This window comes from Apteryx mantelli, chromosome 1, assembly GCF_036417845.1.
Source record: "Apteryx mantelli isolate bAptMan1 chromosome 1, bAptMan1.hap1, whole genome shotgun sequence".
Lineage (NCBI taxonomy): Eukaryota > Metazoa > Chordata > Aves > Apterygiformes > Apterygidae > Apteryx > Apteryx mantelli.
Window position 1 is genome coordinate 48,064,075 of NC_089978.1, and position 13,887 is coordinate 48,077,961.

Here is a 13,887-nt window from a genome sequence, read left to right on the forward strand (position 1 = left end):
GATTAACTAGGTGGATCAGGATCTGCGTGAAACATAAGTGTGTATTTAAAATGTGTTGGCAGAGAGCACTTCAGTTATGTTTCAGGCTTTTGCTTGAATTTCATCTAGGTTTCTGTGTGTCTTTGCAAGCAGCAAAGAGCTGCTTCTTTGATGTACTCATCTGTGCCTCTGTGGGAGTTCAAGCATGCTCTCTTCCTCGAGAGAACAGCTGAAAAGACAGGGGCCTGAGGAGTATTAAGGCAACAGGCAATGCCCTTCTCTCTGAGATACCCTGCTGCAAATATCCTAATATATTTGTCCATGAAGTAGGAGGTGAAAGATGGGTGGGGGGAAGGAAATACGAGTTAGTTCCCAAAAAGCAAGATAAGTTTGCCCAAGAGGAAGAAGAGAAGGAATTGAGAAATAAAAGTTTTGAAAAGGATATGGATGACAAGGAGAAAGCTGTGGCGAGAGACAGCTGACAGGGAGATATTGTGCTCTAAGGAAGGAGTCAGGGTGGGTTTGGGGAACTGGATACTCAAAGTTACAGGAGTTTAATCTGAACAAGGCTAAGAGTAAGGTAGCAAAGTTTAGGAAAAGATGTGGAACATTACTTTCCACGTGGAAAAGCAAGCTGACAGACTGTGGCTGTCATGTATTTTCATTTGTGGGAGCAAAATGGCAAACTAGGTTAATGTGATACTTTGTTGACATTTTGTAGCAAGCAACTTGTTTCTCTTTTTTGAGAAGTGTAGGAGGGAGGTTAAACTATCTTTGGAAGATCAGGAAGAAACAAAAGAAACTGGAATTAAAATTATTTGCCATATAACCACATAACCTTATAACCATATAATGAGCTTGTCATTATAGAAAAGGGGAAATTAATGTGACTTATCTACTAACACATAGGGAATCTTTGATTTGTTTCCTTACACTATCTTTGGCTCAACTGTCCAGACTCAAAGCACATGGACTTTTCGCATTGTGGTTTGCTGGTAACAGCTTCATGGAGTTACTTTTGCCTCTCCATTTCTTAATCTAGCATCTCCCCCCACCTCACGCTACTCCCAACCATACTTAGAAGAAGCCACCTCAAGAGCCTCCCACAGATCATATTTTAAACTCAGCTTCCTTAATGTGGGCTCTCTGTTGAGAGCACTGTGATTAAACTGTGCACCCAGAAGATGAGATCATGTCATGCTAGTGAGGTCAATTATTCATAGCAGAGTTTGCAGTGAAAGATTTTATATATACTAGCAGGCAAGTCTTAAAAATGTTCATATTTTAAAAATGGGGTGTTTAATTCATCTGTTAGTAAAACCTCATTTCTCTGTTACCAAGTGAGCATTAATGTAGGTTAACAAAAACACAGCAGTAATCTATTTATTATTTTAGTACAACCTGAGCGTAATGGATCTTTAAACTCATGTTTTCAGAAGTTTCACAAATAAATAAGTTGTGCTGCTCCTTCAAATGTCAGTTCTCCAAAACTTCACCTACACATGCATATTATCTGGTGTGAGGCCAAATGAGGTGGACCTGCCATGCTCCTCTGCAGCATCATATCATGTCCAAAGCCAAGTACATGGGAGCACGGGGGGCACAACTGTAACAAACACCTTACTTGGGCCACTGCCCCAGGAGTCTTCCTTTAGGGGCACAAACTGATCTATCCCACTCCAGTGCCTTGTGCCCCAAAGTGCAAGCTGCCCCCGACTCTCCATGAAAAAGGGAGCAAGGAGCCTTCTCACAGGAAGGTACTGTTCATACAGCCTGTTTACCAGTGCTGGGCAAAGACCCAACTTGTAGCATTTGTCTGTGAGACAGCTGTCATTTTGTGGGCTTACAAACATGCCCAGCACTGAAATATCTGGTACTTTAAGTACTGTTTTGAAGCGACCTCTCTTCAGAAGAATTAGCTTCTCTGGGCATCTCACTGCTGCTTTATGCAAGTGGGGATGCTTTGGCTGTGGTTATTGTGGTTATTTCTTTAACATTTTTTTCCCCTTTTCACCAAATATTCAGCCAGTTTCTTCTCCATTTCCTATCTCTTCCTTTTTCATATGGCTACAGTTTTCTCCAGTGAGGAGAACTGGATTTTATCTGAAGGTATTAAATTGGATAAATATATTAACTATTTTTACTTATGTGTCAGTCACTGGGTTGCATAACACAGTCATAATCTCAGTGTTTTATTCTCATTTTGTGTGGGAGACAGTGAAATATTAGTATATGTAACATTCAAGGATGCCACAGAATGCCTTGTTAGGCATGCATCTCCCATAAAGGGAATTAAGTATGGTCTAATGGACAGGCAAGGTTTTATGACAATAAACATGTAGTTGAATTTCTCTGTGTAGTAGCTTGCCTTTTCTGAGTAATAGCTACTTCAGATAAGACAGATGCATATTTTAGTGTTTGCTGTTAGTTACCTAGCAGGACTGGCTATGTGTTGAATGCACACTGTCTTAATCTGATGGGACCCAGCAGCTTTTTTTATATATATTTTTTGACAAGTGTTTACATTACATTTGGTTTTTGGGGGGTGGGGGGTGCATTTATTGTTTGAGCATTTAGAAGGATGTTTCCATCTCATTTCCCGCTAACACTAGTCTGGGATGAGGAACAAGTCTGCATTTTGCATTTCAGGTAGCGAATCCATGGAGGGTAATCAGGTCCAGATTTGTTCACTCAGGACAGTTTCCTTCATCAAGCAGATTCACAAACCATAGAGGAAGGATAACACCTAGCGGGAGCAAACCTACATTGCAATTAGTAAATGTAAAGGGTTCCAAAATATTCCCGACATCACCCAAGATACGTAATAAAGAGAAAAACATAACTTTTAGTCACAAAAATAGCTGTAAACTATTATATTAGTGTATTCAACAGCTTCCTGAGAAATGACAAAGCAAGATCACATTTTACCCCTGTTCTGAACTAAAACAGAGTTTAACATTTATTATATCTTCAAGTCTGTATTGAGTGAAATACTATTACTTTGATTAGAAAAGGTCTAATTAAAAGAATTGTTTCAGTGTTTAATATTGAATTCAGTAAAATATTTAGTCTCCTGCATAAAATGCAACAAAGGGAGTGAGTGATCTAAACTGAACTGGAGGCTCAATGATACTCATTTAAGCTTCACAGTCTTGCTTAGAAGATTCAAGGAAAAGAATATGCTTAGTCCCACAGCAGAGTTTAGTGTCTGAGTTGGGCACTCTTCACATTTTTGGGGCTCGTATGCTCTCTAAAACGCATGTAGTTCTGTAGGTTTGACTTTGACAGTCATTGGATGGCTATTAGATGAAATCTTTCCCATTTCTGAATTGCTGGTTGGGGTGCAGCTATCAGGCTCTGCATTACACTCAAGTGATACCAAGTGAAGTGGTAAAAAACTTGAGCTGTGCATTATTCCATGCAAAGATAGAAAAACCCTGCTCCCGCAAACTAGAGTGCACTCTGCAAACTCAGTCTCATGTGCTTTATATAGCTGCACAAGCATATTCATAGATCTACATATTTCTTGTGAATTTTAAAACTATGAAACTGATTCATCAGTTTGTAAAGATCATTTTGTGCCTGTGTGTTTGCATATATGTTTGCATATGTTTAGCTGGAGCTGCATGTTCCTGGAAGTTATGAAAATGTATATGTTCAATCATGAACAATACTGAAGAATCATATAATAATTCAGGTTGAAAGGGACCTCAGGGAGTCATCAAGTGTTCGAGCACTTTGCTCCTTCCAGTGGCATATAGAGATATTGCTCTGAAGAACTTTGTGAGCGTAGTGCTCTGCAGAGTTTGGGGAAGGGGAGAGGAACAAGGACTGACAGCCGTAAACTGTATTCCACATCCTTCCATCTATACAGAGCAAATAAGCAACTAGTGTAGTTCAGAGCTATATTAGTTTCCTTCAAACACCTTTGCAAAACCTGAAAGACAAAAGCTACCCTTTCAATGACATGGTAAAATGCAGGTTGTTTCTGCCTCAGTAAGGAAAAGCGTTGAAGGGGGCACCTTCCACAGAAATCTTGAGCATCACTGAATTTAGAGGACACAAGAAATGAGGCTATGCACTTTTTGCCAAATATGGAAGTACCTCCAACTTCTTCTTTTCAGGTGATACCTAGGAAAATGTGATGCTTGATTTCCTGTTTCCCTGCTTTGGTTAATTATCAGGAAGTTACAGCTCTGTCAGATAACAAAAATAAAAGCATAGTACCTCAGTGTCATTTTATAGTAGGCAGTGGTGCAATATTCTACATGTACAGCATGTGATACTTTTCTGCCTTGATAAATCTTGCATATCCCCTATGGAGTAGTTTTAAATTAGTGGTCTGTTTGTGAGCCTTAGCTTTCAGAAATTAATCTTCCACATCTCTGTGAAATGTTTCATTCACATCCTCAAATCTTCCCTTGGCAATTTTCCTCTCTGTGAATAAGCAGCATTCTGACCCGACTTCAGTAATGTCAGAAAGATGATCAGACCTTTCCAAACACGAGTGGAAGTTTCATTGATCTTCTACATTAACCATCAAGGTGGATGAACAGCACTATGCAATGTACTACAGTTTGACAGTATGATGAGTCAGCAAAAGTTTCTTCTAATACGGAAAATGCAACACATTATCTGTCTTTTAAAAGAGCTAATTAGGATATCAGACAACCTCTACTCCCAGTTATTAGCAGCCTGCCTCCCTATAGCTCTGTCAGGCTTCAGAATAGGTTTTGGTACAAAAAAGGCACTTTTTTTTTTCTTCTGAGTGCCACTCCCTGTCATTGCAAGAAGTAAGTGTAAGAGACCAGTATATGGGCAGTCCTTACCCAGTCCTGAAAGCCACAGGGTAGGGGCTGAAGCCAGGAACCAAGCTTAGACAAGATTGGGAGGGGTCTGAAGCCAGGAGTCAAATCCTGGAAGGGAGCTACAATCAAAAGATAGGAGCATTGAGCATTGGTTTTTAGAGGAGCCGGTTAAGAATTAGCCTTAAGTCTGATTTTCTGAGAAATGAAAGGTGGTATCGTGCCTAAGCAAGAACTTTATCCAAGAGAAAATACTTTTTAATGAAGTTTTAGAAACTCACAGGTCTTGTATCAAAATTAGTTATGAAAATGTATTTGAACAAGGAATTCGATGCATATTGATATAATTCTTTTCAACAAAGTCATTCTTCAAAGATATAATAGCTGATGTTTTTGTAGGTATAAAGAATCCAAAGCAAATACTTAGAAGTGCATGATTTTCTGTTTATTTATTTTTTAATCCTCATATTTAACTGTTAATAATGACGATGGTAACTGTGTTTCTTATTTTTTTGCTTTAGCCGTGATTATTGGAGGTGTCCTATTCGCTAATGTAGTTTTTTTCATTTTATCAAAATCATATCTGTTGTCAGTGAACAATGGCTAATTCATTTGCTTTTTCTTCCTGCCACTATGTACCAGTGTAAGCAGATGCATAACTAATGTTAACTCTTTAACTTATGTTAAAATGAAGAAATGAAATCAAATAATTCATTTTGACAAACTCAGAAATGAAATGCTCTGCTTTGTTCTCTTTGCATCTTTTTCTGTTGAAGTCAGTGTAAAGCTCCTATTATATTTAATAGAAGAAATATTGGAATCCTTACCAGGTATCCTTACAACAGCCATGAAAGTATGGAGGGGAAAAAGGCCTTTAATACTTAGCTGAAAGCCCACAGAAAGCCTGCAGCAGGCACTCTAGTATAAAAAGTGGCAACTGTGTTTTGACAGTACTACCTGGGAAAAGCTTGTTTGTACTGGTTTTGTTTTGTTTTTTCCCCTACAGAGACCTAAGCTTGTATCCTCCATGGCAGAACTGAACTTGACAGTGTCAAACCTTGCTTGTTTCACAGCTCATCTAAACTAACCTGCAACATCAAACTGGCAAGGAATGAACAGCTTAACAAAACTTATACAGTATCTCACAGAACCCTGCTTGCTCATGTCCCCGCAGCATATCAGTCCTGAAGGATGTTTTGAATATGGTGCTTTTTACTGGGCTCTGCAGTTTAAGTACTAGGCTCCACTGTCCACCAAATTTCACCTCCTCTGATGCAGACTGAAATGAAGTAACTCTTTAGAGACTCAGTGCTCCCACCTGGAAATGGAAAACATGATTTTCCAGACATCCTGGAAAATATCCATTCTGACAGGACCTTGCCAAAGTACATGTCACTCATGAGTATAACTGGGGTCCACGCCAGTGGGGACATCTGTGAGCGAAGGCTGTAATTAGATACACTTAGCTCCTGTAGGCAGTATGTCTTAGCTATGCAACCCATGCCAGAATGAGATACTAGAACTTCAGTTTGCTGATATCCTCCCTGACCTGCCACTTAAACTAACATATCAGATAGACTATGTTTCTTTTCACTTACTTGACAGGGCAAATGATTTGCTGCCTGACTGCTGACAATCTCTGCCTAGTTAGTGAAGTAGCAGGAGTCAGCCTTTACTAGCACCAAAGTTTAGTTTGCCAGAACATTAAAAAAATTCCTGAAGTGCCAGCCCTCATCTTCAACAGTGTTTCCAGAACTTCTCTTACCTATTATCCACTGCATAACCCAACTTGATTTTCTGCTTGAACTGAGCTCTATTTCTCCAAGCCAAACTCAGAAGAAAATTGGAATCAACTTCTTCAGGCATAGTTGGCGGTTCCCCAGCTTACTGATGTACCATGCTAATGAGATGTTATTGCATGAAGTGATGAAAAGCAGCTGTTCCTTAGCTGTAAAGTAACTTACTGTGTGTTGCTATAGTTCATTTGTAGGTAAGATTCATAAGACTGTCTCCCTCCGTAGAAATGTTTACTGCATGTATTTTGCTTCTTAGTTGGAGAGACCAAAATAGGATTAAATTACTGTCTAAAAATTCTGAATGTGCTTTCCTGTTGCAAGTGCTTATATGGGGGAATTATCACTCTCTTTTGCAGGGATTTCCCTTAAGATACTATCTATCTACAATATATGGAAATATCAATCATGTATGTAAGCATAAATAATACATTATTACTAAAAATTAACAAGATATGAACAGAAGAAGTGTCTGAGAGACTGTCAGGACATTCCTTAAATATATAGAATGAAGAGTAAAACTGTTTAGGTTTAACAAAGTTTTAATGAAGCAAACATCTGAATTTACAAACAAATCACAGCCTCTTAATTCCAGCAGTCTGCAGACTCTTTAAGTCCTCAAGAATATGGGAATTAGATTTTTAAAAAGCTCTCCTCTTTTTGTATGCCTGCAAGCTGTTGACAAAATAAAGATTACTTTGGCTTATGAATATGAATTTGGGGGCTCAGGTAATAAAATACATAAATTATTTTCTTATATCTGCAATAAGACAATTGCAGAAGTACATGCCATAAAGTTATGTTAGCCTGCAAAGGGTTATATCCATGCAAAGGGACCTGTTGGGTTGTTTTCACCTTTTAATTTTTTATGTGCATTGTGTGTGCATGCATTTTGCCAAACTGACAACTTCAGAAAATGGAATGCTGTATTTATTATTGTTTGTTTACCATATGCCACAAGTCTAGATTGTGTCAGAATGGATACAAAGTGCCCTAAATAAAATCCTTTCAAATAAAACAAGCAAAAAAATCTTCATCTCTAGAAGGTTAAATCACATAGAAATAGGGTGAGATTATAGGATGGTGAAAGGGAAGCTTATCTGAGAGGCAGAAGATAAGTGTAAAGCCTGCAGTCAAAGTGATAAAACAGCTTCTGAAATAAGAAAAGATCCCTTTTGTAAGTCAAGACTGTCTGTGACCAACAGTCCGAAAAATAAAAGTTGCCAAGCATAAGACTTATTGAGGAGGAGAAGGAGAAGGACAGAAATGAAATTTATAGCTAGGAAAAAGCAAAATAAATGTGTGGGGAATGGGTAGCAATTCTTTCTATGTTTTATGAGCCCTCCAGTACATATTTTCTGTGTTTTAGAGGAGCACGATAGGTACATAGCCAGATTTTAATACTGTATATAGAAAATAAATGTGGTTATTCAGACCTTTTTGATAATGGAATGGCTTTGAAGAGCCAAAGATTCATCAGTAACCTGCCCAGGTGACCTCTCTTCTTAACCTTCTCTCAGCCTCTACCTGAGGGTGGAGGCTGGCATGACTCTCCTCTTCACTTCTGTTAGAAAAAGATAGTGTTTGGATCACTGCCTTTTGACAACAGCAGATGGGCTATTAGGGCATGTTCTGTTTACTTTTACCAAACTTAATACCTTGTTGCTCTTACAATGCTGGTGCTTTTTCCATCAGCCAGAGGGAATATAGTCATAACTATATTACCAATAAGAGCTCTTCCCATGTGATCTGGATGCATTCCAGTGATACATATGTTTGATATACAATTTGTGAAACTTCAAGAGAATCTTGTCTATACATATTATAATTATTAGCACTGTACAACTGATTGTAAAACCACTGTATGACTAATTTTTCACTGCTTAACAGTATTTATTCTTCTGTATAAAATCCTTTTTTCCATCCACTGAACAAAACTCTCTTTTGTTGATGTTGTGCTTTCCTTGTGGAGCAAAATTTTGGCTTACTAATCTCAGCTGGGTATTCGCAATAAGTTTATTGAGCATTTAAACCCTACACATCAGACTGCCTTGAGTTAACACCATTTTTTTTCCATTCACCTGTTCTGTATGTCATGTTGGGTTTTCTTGTAGGATTTAAACATTTCCTATTCTGTATCATATTCAACTTATTTGGGTCACAAATACTAGGTTCTGTAAGAAGCTTTATGAAACTGTAAAGATTCTTGGTTGAAAACACAAAGCTAGCTGCAGGTCTTAGCCACACAATTCCCACTTATATTAATTGGAGTTGTGTAGCTAAATCTTTTCCTCAGCTTCAAGTATCTCAACCCTTCTTATTATGCAAATCATAAATCCATAGTTCTTCTGGCAAATTGCTGCACAGAAATGGATAGCGAACTCAATTCATTAATCCCTATCCCTAAAGCCCAAACATCATGACCTCAGCTGGTTAGACCATAGGGATGTATGTGTTCTTTCAAACCACCACATTGAAGAGAGGGGGAACAATGTACTTATAAGTGCACATGAAGTCTGGGTATAGTTTGTCTGCTAACACTGTGTGAATAAACAAATATGTAGTAATTTACCCAGTATAATTTTCTCTTAACTTCTACTCTTAACTTTTAGTTAAGTTTGAATTTCACAGTAGTCTACTACTTCACCTTACAGTTAGATGTTATCTTGTTTTTTTTTTCTGTCATATGTTTGAGATAGACTGGGAACTTAATGCAGTAATTCATGTTAAGATTCATAGTAATTTTCTTTAGAAGGGTTCTTTGGCCTGGCAAACTTCTTGGCCTGATGCATCCAAATTAGGACACAGTCAAATTTGTCTCAGTTGGAAAATATCAGGGATCTGGCTGTCCAGGACGTAATGATGTTAGTTGCTGTGTATCTCACAGCTGAGAATAGTGTCTGGCTGTGGAAATATATCTCTTCTGCTCCATTTTTGTTCAAACTGCAAGCTAACCTGTTCGAATTTGCACTGAAGGAGAAAAAAAATGCATTGCCAGGCATTTGTCTCAGTCAGCTTTCCTCTGACATCCTGGAGAGTTTCCAAGCATAGACAAGATGACTAAGGGCAGTAGTAGAGCAAAAGTCATCAGGTTTATGTGTTTAAATGATTTATGAGTGAGGGCTCTAATAGGGACAAAGAATGGGTGTACAAGGCAGTGTTAATATACCTTGGATAGTGTAGCAGCAGGCAGCTTGATTCGATAAGCAAAGATGTTCCTGATTCAAAGCATCAGAAGACAAAGTATAACCAGGTTGCTGTAGTGCCACACTGTGTGCCAAATTTTTTTTTTTTATGTGAAAAGCAGCTTTATTCAGAATCTAGCACAAAGAAGATTTCTCCCAAAAGCCAGAAAACAATTTTTTCCTGTAGAAATCCACATGCAAATGTAAATATAGAAGTTGAAATCCTGGCCTTTCTGAATTCAGTGGCAAAGTTCCCTGTCGTTTCAGCAAGGATTTCACCCAGTGTGCATGACTAATTGCTCACTGAATGCATTGTGTGCACATGTCTTTCCATATACATTTCTTTCTTTTCATCTAAGTATTTCCTAGGGTAGATCTGGAAATGCAAATTTCCCAAGAATACAGTAACTTTCCTTCAAAATTTGCTTATTATTGTTATAATATAAAATCATCACCCTTTTTGCAGTTTTTGGTAACCTTTGTAACTACTTAATCACAAGTTCTAATCAAGTTCTTTAATAAAGTCTCATCTAGAACTCCAGGGTCGCCAGACTGTCAGAGTCCAGTACTCTCTGACCAGGTTCTTTTAGATATTCCACACACATGGAAAGTGCAATGTTTAATATAAAAGTTTACCTTGAAGATATTTGATGTTACACAGAATTTTGATTTAGCAGAGTGATCCAGCAATATACTGAAATCACAGTACAAGTGTACACTTACACAGTTCAATCACAATACCAATGTGACTGCCATTACTGGTCTCTATAATATGCTCACCATCACGATGCTGGGCGTCCCCAGTCATCAGGAAGGATTACGTGGGTTGAAGCTAGCTCAAGCCCCTTGCTCTCTTCGAAAATCCTTTGTTACTGGTTAAGGTTTTATACTCTATGTTGGGCTGAGCCACGTATACACTTCTCCCATGCTGGTCTGGCTAATTCAGGGAGACATTCACATTATTTTGATAAACTCAGGAAGAAACATTTACACGTGGTGCAATCACAGAATCACAGAATGGTTGAGGTTGGAAGGGACCTCTGGAGATCATCTAGTCCAACCCCCCTGCTCAAGCAGGGTCACCTAGAGCACGTTGCACAGGATCGCATCCAGGCGGCTTTTCAATATCTCCAGAGAAGGAGACTCCACAACCTCTCTGGGCAACCTGCTCCAGGGCTCTGTCACCCTCACAGTGAAAAAGTTTTTCCTCATGTTCTGATGGAACTGCCTGTGTTTCAGTTTGTGCCCATTCCCTCGCGTCCTGTCTCTGGGCACCACTGAAAAGAGTCTGGCTCCATCCTCTCGACACCCTCCCTTCAGATACTTGTACACGTTGATAAGATCTCCTCTCAGCCTTCTCTTCTCCAGGCTAAACAGGCCCAGCTCTCTCAGTCTTTCCTCATAGGAGAGATGCTCCAGTCCCCTAATCATCTTTGTAGCCCTTCGCTGGACTTGCTCCAGTAGTGCCACATCCCTCTTGTACTGGGGAGCCCAGAACTGGACGCAGTACTCCAGATGTGGCCTCACCAGGGCTAAGTAGAGGGCGAGGATCACCTCCCTCCACCTGCTGGCAACACTCTTCCTGATGCAGCCCAGGATACCATTGGCCTTCTTGGCCACAAGGGCACATTGCTGCCTCATGCTTAACTTGGTGTCCACCAGCACTCCCAGGTCCTTCTCGGCAGAGCTGCTTTCCAGCCGGTCAACCCCCAACCTGTCCTGGTGCCAGGGGTTATTCCTCCCCAGGTGCAGGACCCTGCACTTGCCTTTGTTGAACTTCATGAGGTTCCTCTCCGCCCACCTCTCCAGCCTGTCCAGGTCTCTCTGAATGGCAGCACAGCCCTCTGGGGTATCGGCCACTCCTCCCAGTTTTGTATCATCGGCAAACTTGCTGAGGGTGCACTCTGTGCCTTCATCCAGGTCATTGATGAAGAAATTGAACAAGACTGGACCCAGTCCTGACCCCTGGGGGACACCGCTAGCTACAGGCCTCCAACTAGACTCTGTGCCACTGATCACAACCCTCTGAGTTCTGCCATTCAGCCAGTTCTCAATCCACCTCACTGTCCACTCATCTAGCCCACACTTCCTGAGCTTGTCTATGAGGATGTTATGGGAGACAGTGTCAAAAGCCTTGCTGAAGTCAAGGTAGACAACATCCACTGCTCTCCCCTCATCTACCCAGCCAGTCATTCCATCATGGAGGGCTATCAGATTGGTTAAGCATGATTTCCCCTTGGTGAAGCCATGCTGACTACTGCTGATCACCTTCTTGTCCTCCACATGCTTGGAGATGGCCTCCAGGATGAGCTGCTCCATCACCTTTCCAGGGATGCAGGTGAGGCTGACTGGCCTGTAGTTTTCCGGGTCCTCCTTCTTGCCCTTTTTGAAGACCAAAGTGACATTGGCTTTCTTCCAGTCCTCAGGCACCTCTCCTGTTCTCCACGACCTTTCAGAGATGATGGAGAGTGGCCTAGCAATAACATGTGCCAGCTGCCTCAGCACTCGTGGGTGCATCCCATCGGGGCCCATGGATTTGTGGGTGTCAAGTTTGCTTAAATGATCTCTAACCCACTCCTCCTCCACCAAGGGAAAGTCTTCCTCTCTCCAGACTTTCTCTCTTGCCTCCAGGGTCTGGGGTTCCTGAGGGCTGGCCTGAGCAGGAAAGACTGAAGCAAAGGCAGCATTCAGTAACTCTGCCTTCTCTGCATCCTTCATCACCAGGGCACTCGCCCCATTCAGCAAAGGGCCCACATTTTCCCTAGTCTTCCTCTTGCTGCTGATGTATTTGAAGAAGCCCTTCTTGCTGTCCTTGACATCTCTTGCCAGATTTAATTCCAAAGGGGCCTTAGCCTTCCTCGTCGCATCCCTGCATACTCTGACAACGTTCCTATATTCCTCCCAAGTGGCCTGTCCCCCTTTCCACTTTCTGTATACTTCCTTCTTCTGGTTGAGTTTTGCCAGGAGCTCCTTGCTCATCCATGCAGGTCTCCTACCTCCTTTGTTTGACTTCCTACTCATAGGGATGCACCGCTCCTGAGCCTGGAGGAAGTGATGTTTGAATATTAACCAGCTCTCTTGGACCCCACCTTCCTTCTAGGGCCCTCACCCATGGGATTCCTCCAAGTAGGTCCCTGAAGAGGCCAAAGTTTGCTCTCCTGAAGTCCAGGGTTGTGATCCTACTTAGTGCCCTAATTATCAGCTATGGCTACTTATCTAAAACAAAAGTCACCCTCCAGCCCCTTTGTGTTGAGATAAGGCAGTTCTCTGTGCAACAGCCAGGATTAATGAGCCACATCCTACACTCTTTCTTAACTTCATGCGGCATCTCGCTCTCTGAGCCTTTTTCCATTGTAGGGAGTATTGGTCAGTCACACAGACCTAGCTTTTAAAACCCCGCTATGGCTTCTTTACTACTGACTTTATAGTGGTCTCTTAGAATTGCCCTTCACCAGTCATGTCTGTTGTGGCTGAGTTAATCTCAATGAACTGTCTCTTGCTAGCCACAAACATTGGTGCCCCATTTCCTAAAAGCTTTTTAGTAGTAGTTATTAGTTCATGCCAGTAATGTACTGTTTTAGCATTACAAATGTGGTGATAGTTCCCATTATGACCTTAAAATAGTAACTTTTTGGGCACATTTCTGGTAGTGTCTATCAGGGACAAGACTTTTAAGATCTAAGCTAATAATTTTAGCTGTATAGGACAGGTGATGTTGAAAAAAGATGAATATGTGCACTCTCACTCATGGGTCATGTGTTTTAATATGATTTTGATCTTGATTTTCTTCTCTGTTATTCTTCCTATTATCGCTCTTTTTGGCAACTGTCCATCATACCTTTCTCTAAAGACAGTATTCTTAATATAAAGCTGTATTTTGGTGAGATGCTGTTTGCCTACAGTTTCAGTAAATCACTCACAAAGCTCTGTCCATTGAGCTAGCCAAAGATAACAGCATCCAAGCGTGTGACTAAGCTGAAAAACAGAGGTGGCAGGATGGTTTTTCTTCTTTTTGAAACCATGAAGGAAAAGATGACTGATTTTATTCTCTCCTTTTGCCAAGGACAAAGTTGGTATTTACTCTTTCAGTTTGCAGGGAGACCCAAGTTGTGGTTCCCCTGGTGA